This window comes from Vombatus ursinus, unplaced genomic scaffold, assembly GCF_900497805.2.
Source record: "Vombatus ursinus unplaced genomic scaffold, bare-nosed wombat genome assembly UNPS02014832.1, whole genome shotgun sequence".
In the NCBI taxonomy this organism is placed as follows: Eukaryota; Metazoa; Chordata; class Mammalia; order Diprotodontia; family Vombatidae; genus Vombatus; species Vombatus ursinus.
The window spans coordinates 75,534,587-75,542,921 of NW_020954610.1; positions in this window are offsets into that span (position 1 = coordinate 75,534,587).

Consider the following 8,335-nt stretch of genomic DNA (forward strand, 5'->3'; position numbering starts at 1 on the left):
ATATGCATCAAATGGTACAGCATTCCAAATTCTTAAAGGAAAACCTAAATGACTTATAGGAGGAAATAGACAGTAAGAGTAGACTAGCATGGGATGTCAACTTTTCCCTCTAAGAACTAGATAAATCTAACCATAAAATAAATAAGAAAGACATTAAGGCAATGAATAGAATTTTAGAAAAGTTAGATATGGTAGACCTCTGGAGAAAAGTGAATGTAAACAAACGAATATACCTTTCTCAGCTGAACATGGCACTTTAACAAAAATGGACCATGTCATAAAAACCTCACAAACAAATGCAGAAAAGCAGAAATATTAAATGCCTTCTTTTTAGATCATAATGTAATAAAATTATATTCAATAAAGGGCTGTGGAAACATAGCTTAAAAATTAAAGGGAAACTAAATAATTTAATCCTAAATAATGAGTGGGTCAGAGAACAAATCATAGAAACAAAAAATAATTTCACTAAAGAGAACAACAACAATGAAAAGACATAACAAAATTTATGGGATGTAACCAATATGGTACTTAGGAGAAAACTTATTTTTAAATGCTTATATCAATAAAATAGAGAAAGAATAGATCAATGAATTGAGCATACAATTAAAAAAAAGACTAGAAAAGAGCAAATTTTAAATCCCCAATTAAATACCAGATTGGAAAGCCTGAAAACCAAAAGGAGATTAATAAATTTTAAAGTAAGTAAACCATTAAACTAATAAATAAAACTAGGAGCTGGTTTTTTTTTAATTCTTTTCTTTTTTCTTTTTAGTTTTCAACATTTACTTCCACAAGATTTTGAGTTCTAAATTTTCATCACATCTCACCCCTCCCCCCACCCCAAGATGGCATGCATTCTGAATATCCCTTCCCCTGGCCTGCTTTCCCTGCTATCTCTCCCCCTCTTCCCCTTCTATTTTTCTATAGGGCAGGATAGATTTCTGTACCTCATTTCCTGTATTTCTTATTTCCCAGTTGCATGTGAAAACATTTTTTTTAAACATGTGTTTTTAAAACTTTGGGTTCCAAATTTTCTCCCTTTCTCCCTTCCCACCCACCCTCATTGAAAAGGCAAGCAACTCAATATAGGCTATACTTGTGCAGTTATGCAAAACACTTCCACAGTAGACATGCTATGAAAAACTAACTCTATTTCCCTTAATCCTATCCCACCCCCCCCATTTATTCTATTCTTTCTTTTGACCCTGTGTCTCTTCAGAAGTATTTGCTTCTGATTACCCCCTTTCCCAATCTGCCCTCCTCTCTATCATCCCCCTACTCTCTTGTCCCATTCCCCTCCTATTTTCCTGTAGGGTAAGACAGATTTCCATACCCAATTGAGTGTGTATGTTATACCCTCCTTAAGTCAAATCCTATGAGAATAAGATTCACTCATTTCCTCTCACCTTCCCCTGGTTCCCTTCCACTGTAAGAGCCTTTTCTTTTCTGTTTTTTTTTTGTGAGATAATTTATCCCATTCTACCTTTCCCTTTCTCCTTCTCCTAGTATAACCCTCTCTCACCCCTTAATTTTATTCTCCAGATATGACCCCTTCATCTTCAACTCACCTTGTGCCCCCTATCTATCTATCTATCTATCTATCTATCTATCTATCTATCTATATACATACATACATATAATTTTTTCCCTCCAACTACCCTAATGCTGACAAAAGTCTCATGAGTTACAAATATCATCTTTCCATGCAGGAATGTAAACAGTTCAACCTTAATAAGTCTCTTATGATTTCTCTTTCCTGTTTACCTCTTCATGTTCCATTTGAGTCTTGTATTGGAAAGTCAAATTTTCTATTCAGCTCTGGTCCTTTCATCAAGAATGCTTGAAAGTCCTCTATTTCACTGAATGACCATTTTTCCCCTTGAAGGATCATACTCAATTTTGCTGGGTAGGTGATTCTTGGTTGTAATCCTATCTCCTTTGCTCTCCAGAATATTATATGCCATGCCCTGAGGTCCCTTAATGTAGAAGCTGCTAAATCTTGTGTTATCCTGATTGTGTTTCCATAATACTTGAATTATTTCTTTCTGACTGCTTGTAATATTTTCTCCTTCACCTGGGAACTCTGGAATTTGGCTACAATATTCCTAGGAGTTTTCCTTTGGGGATCTCTTTCAGGAGGAGATCGGCGGATTCTTTCCATTTCTATTTTGCCCTCTGGTTCTAAAATATCAGGGCAGTTTTCCTTGATCATTTCTTGAAAGATGATGTCTAGGCTCTTTTTTTGATCATGGCTTTCAGATAGTCCAATAATTTTTAAATTCTCTCTCCTGGATCTATTTTCCAGGTCAGTTGTTTTTCCAATGAGAAATTTCACATTGTTTTCTAATTTGTCATTCTTTTGGATTTGTTTTACAGTGTCTTGATTTCTCATAAAGTCACTAGCTTCCAATTGCTCTATTCTAATTTTTAAGGAAGTATTTTCTTCAGTAATCTTTTGGACTTCCTTTTCCATTTGGCCAATTTTGCTCTTTAGGGCATTCTTTTCTTCATTGGCTTTTTGGACCTCTTTTGCCATTTGGGTTAGGCTATTTTTGAAGGTGTTATTTTCTTCAGTATTTTTTTGGGTTTCCTTCAGCAAGCTGTTGACTTGCTTTTCATGATTTTCTTGCATCACTCTCATTTCTCTTCCCAGTTTTTCCTCTATTTTTCTTACTTGCTTCTCAAAATCCCTTTTGAGCTCTTCCAAGGCCTGGGACTGATTCATACTTTTCTTGGAAGTTTTGGATGTAGGAGCTTTAACTTTGTTTTCTTCTTCTGGTTGTATGTTTTGATCTTCTTTGTCACCAAAGTAAGATAATATAGTCTGACTCTTTTTGTGCTGCTTGCTCATGATCCCAACCTATTACCTGAGTTTTAAACTCTTTGTTAAGGTAAGAATATGTTTCCAATGTGGAGAATGTACTGTCCCAAGCTTCGGGGATTTGTACAGCTGTTTTCAGAGGTACTTCTAGGGACCTGAAAAGTGTCAGTTCTTCCAAGGTGCTATGATAAGGGGCAAGGTGTTTCCTCTACACCGCCACAACAAGCTCCACCACGCCAGTACTCCTCCTCACCGTGGGACCGCCTCTCAGAACGGTGACCCAGATCCAAGCACAGGCAAAGCAAGAGATTCCTGCCTCAACACTGGCAAAGAGAACCCTGCAATGCCCCTTTGATCAGCCACTCGATTCCCCCCTCAGTCTGTGGGCTAGATGCTCAGAAGGCAGCCTCTTCCCTCAGGGTGGCTGAGATCTAGCTTCTTCTCTCACCACAGTAACAGACTTTTCCCACTGACCTTCTTAGTTGTCTTTGGCATTTGTGGGTTGAGAAATCTGAAAACTGCCACAGCTGCCCACAATTCAGTCCTCGGAGGCCTGCTCCAGGGTCGCTGCGTCTTGCACGCCCACACTGAACTGCGCTCCTCTCCCTGCCCAGCATGATGTACCTTCCTGATCAGCCATCCAGCTTGTCTTGGGCTGGAAATTTGTTTTATTCTGTTTTTTTCTGTGGGTTCTGCTGCATTATAATTTGTTTAGAGCCATTTTTTTGTAGGTATTTGGATGGCTTTGGGGGAGAGCTCTAGCAAGTCACTGCTTTCCCTCCGCCATCTTGGCTCTGCCCCCCTAGGAGCTGGTTTTATGAAAAAAAAATTAAAAAGATAGACCATTTGGTTAATTTGATTTTTAAAAAGAAAACCAATCTACCATTAACAAAAATGAAAAGAGTGAATGCAATACCAATTAAGGTGAAATTAAAGCAATTATTAGGAACTTTTGTCCAATTATCTGCCAATAAATTTAACAATTTAAGTGAAATGGATGATTATTTAAATACCATAAATTCCCTAGATCAACAGAAGTGAAAAATAGAATACTTATATAATCCTATCTTAGAAAAAGAAATTGAAGAGGCTATAAATGAGCTCCCTAAGGGAAAAAAAACCCTCAAGACCAGATGGATTCACAAATGAATTCTACCAAAACATTTAGGGAAGAGTTAATTCCTATACTGTGAAAACTATTTGGAAAAATAGGCAAAGAATTCCAAATTCCTTTTTCAACATAAATATGGTACTGATAACTAAACTAGGAAGAATGAAAACAGAGAAAGAAAACTATAGACCAATTTCAGTAGTGAATAGTGAAGCAAAATTTTTAAATAAAATACTAGCAAGCAGATTACAGCAATATACCACAAAGATCATACACTATGACGAGGTCGTATTTATACAAGGAGTTCAGGGCTGGTTCAATGTTAGGAAAATGATCAGCCTAATTTACCATATTAATAACAAAAATCACATGATTATCTCAATAGACGAAGAAAAACCTTTTGACAAAATACAGCACCCATTCCTATTAAAAACACTAGAGAACACAGGGATAAATGGATCTTTACTTAAAATAATAAGTAGTATCTATTTAAAACCATCAACATGCATTTTCTGTAATGAGGATAAATTATAAGCCTTCCCAATAAAGTCAAGGGTAAAGCAAGGATGCCCACTATAACCACTATTATTCAATACTATACTAGCCATAGCACTGAGACAAGAAAAAAGAAATTAAAGGAATTAGAATAGGTAATGAGGAAACAAAATTATCACTCTTTGCAGATGATATGATGATATACTTAGAGAATCCAGGAGAATCAAATGAAAACATTAGTTGAAACAATGAACAACTTTAGCAAAGTTGCAGGATATTTAAAAAAACATAGAAATCATCAGCATTTCTATATATTACTAACAAAGTCCAGTAGCAAGAGGAAAAAAGAGAAATTCCATTTATAATAACTACAGATAATATAAAATATTTGGGAGTTGATCTGCTAAGACAAAACCAGGAACTATATGAACACAATTATAAATCATTTTTCACACAAATAAAGTCAGATTTAAACAACTAGAAAAATATTGATTGCTCATGGGTAGGCTGAGCCAATATAATAAAAATAACAATATTAATTTACTTATTCTGTGCCGTACCAAAATACAAAAATGTTTTATAGAGCTAGATAAAATAATAACAACATTCATCTAGGAGAATAAAAGACCAAGAACATCAAGGAAGTCAATGAAAAAATGTAAAGAAAGTTGACTTGTGCTGCTAAGAAATGAAGTGGTGGATCAGTGGCATAATTGAGGTACACAATACACAGTAGTAAATGACTATAGTAATCTAGTGTTTGATAAACCCAAAGATTCAAATTGGGAACAAGAATTCACTATTTGACAAAAATTACTGGGAAAACTTGAAAGCAATTTGGCAGAAACTAGGTATACCAACATTTCATACTGTACACCTCAATAAGATTAAAATGGGTACATGATTTAGACAGAAAGGGTGATATCATAAACAAAATAGGGGCATATGGAATATTTTATATGTCAGATGTATGGATATGGGAAGAATTTATGACCAAACAAGGAACAGAGAGGATCACAGGAAGTAAAATGTATAATTTTGATTACATTAAATTAAAAAGGTTTCACACAAACAAAACCAATGCAGCCAAGATGAAAAGGAAAGCAGAAAACTAGGCTGAAAATTTTTACAACAAGGTTCTCTAATAAAGGCCTTATTTATAAACTATGTAGAGAACAGAGTCAAATTTATAAGAATAAAAGTTATTCCCCAATTGATAAATGGTCAAAGGATATGAGCATGTGGTTTTCAAAAGAAATCAAAACTATCTATAGTTATATGAAAAATGTTCTAAATCACTATTGATTAGAGAAATGAAAATTAAAACAACTCTGAAGTACCACCTCAAACCTATGAGATTGGCTAATATGACAAAAAAAAGAAAATGACAAATTTTGGAGGAGATGTGGAAAAGTTTGGACACAAACTGTTGGTTGAATTGTGAACTGATCCAACCATTCTGAAGAGCAATTTGGAACTGTCCTGAAAGAGCTATAAAACTGTGCATACCTTTGACTCTGTAATACCATTACTAGGTCTATATCCCAAAGGAAAAGGATCTACACGTACAAAAATATTTATAGCAGTTCTTTTTTGTGGTGGCAAAGAATTAGAAATTGAGGGGATGCCCATCAATTGAAGAATGTCTGAACAAGTTGTGGTATATGACTGTGATGGAATATTATTGTGTTATAAGAAATGACAAGCAGGATGGTTTCAGAAAAACCTTAAGATTTACATCAACTCATACAAAGTGAAATGAGCAGAACCAGGAGTACAGTCTACACACTAACAGCAATATTTATTACATGATGATCAATTGTGAATGACTTAGCTATTCTGATCAATACAATGATTCAAGACTGTTTTCAAGGACTTATGATGAAAAAACTCTATCTCCAGAGCAAGAGCTGATGGAGTCTGAATGAAGATTGAAGCATATTTTTCCCATTTTCTTTATTTTTCTTGCTTTTTTTCCCAACACTGCTAATATGGAAATACGTTTTTCATGATTTCATATGTATAACTGATACCACATTTCTTGCCTTCTTAGTAGGTGGGAGAAGTTGAAAAGGAGGGAGAGAATTCAGAACTCAAAATTTTTAAAAAACAGCATGTTAAAAAATAAATATTTTTAAAAGAAAGGTTTATTTACTAATGCAATACAACAATTAGTAGAAAATCCCCAAATGTCTATAGTGCACTATCTCACAAGTTCATGCAGAGTCCAAAGGAAAGTGTGCTCAAGCTTAGAGAGCAAAGGAGTAAGTCACAAGTCTTGGTTGCTGTTTTAAGATTTTCTTTTCCTCTCCCATTCATGTAGTGCTCAAGTAATTCTCCGTAAGCATGATAGAGTTTCTTTGCTGGGTTCCTTGTAGAGCTATGAATTTGAGCTCCTAATGTTGATATTTCTGTCAGCTGATCTAGGGATCTGGCTAGGATACAGATGATGGGATGGCCAACATTATATGTACCTTTTGAAGCCAACAAGGTTCTTCTCTGTTTTCAGTTGAAGGGGATGGTTGGGAATGAGACCCAGCCAAGGTCACAAAAAACTCTCCTTTCTCCCCAGACTCCCGAGCAGTTGCTCCTCAGGGGTGTACTGCAAAGTCATACTTTTTCCACTTTCTGAAAATCCTCCCATTCTAGCTGACTTAATGCTTTTATTCAGCAGGGGTCTTAATGAAATCCTCCAGTCAAGTGACTTTTAAAGACTTTCACATTTTGTTTAAAGCGTATCACTGAAATTAATTGATTGGGCATCCAATTGATTGGGCACCTTATCATCCATTTCAAGCCAAGGTGGGATTGAAAAAATCAATCACCTAATCCATTGAGAATAAATATCATAAAATCATTACAGACCTACTCTCTATTGCCCTGGTCAGTGTCATTTCCCTGTAATATCTTTGATACATTTCTGCATAATCAAATATAATGTAATATCTTTGATAGTTTGCTGTATAATCAAACCCCATTATAAATTTACAAAACCCTGCAGTAACAGTTTGGACAATTATTTATCTACATATATGGATACAAATAGAAGTAAAATAGTCCCATTCTTCAAGGAGCTTACATTCTAGTATAATGGGTGGAGACAACCCCTATAAAGGAATGCTGACTAAGGAAGGGTGTTTGGCTTGGGAATTCATTGGCATGGCAAATGGAGCCATAGGGGTGTCAACTGACATACCATTTCCAAAGGCAAGGATAGTATTGGTTTTATTACTATTTCTTCTTTTTTTTTTCATCTTAATTCCTTTTTTTAAAAATTTTTTTTATTTTTAACATGTGTTTTTAAAGCTTTGGGTTACAAATTTTTTCCCTTTCTCCCTCCCTCCCTACCCACCCTCTTTGGAAAGGCAAGCACCTTGTTACAGGTTATAGATGTGTAGTCATGCAAAACACTTCCATAGTAGTCCTGTTGTGAAAAACTAAGTATATTTCCCTTCATCCTATCCTACCCTCCATTTATTCTACTCTCTCATTTGACCCTGTCTCTCCTTAGAAGTGTTTGCTTCTGATTATCCCCTCCCCCAATCTGCCCTCCCCTCTATCAACCCCCTGCTCTCTTGTCCCCTTCCCCCCTTATTTTCCTGTAGAGTAAGATAGATTTCCATACCCCGTTATGTATTTTATTCCCTCCTTAAGCCAAATCCTATGAGAATGAGATTCACTCATTCCCTCTCACCTTCCCCCATTTCCCCTCCACTGTAAAAGCCTTTTCTTGTCTATTTCAAGTGAAATATTTTATCTCATTCTACTTCTCCCTTTTTCCTTCTCCCAGTATAATCCTCTCTCACCCCTTAATTTTATTTTCCAGATCACTCCTTCATCTTCAACTCACCCTGTGCCATCTATCTATCTATCTATCTATCTATCTATCTATCTATCTATCTATC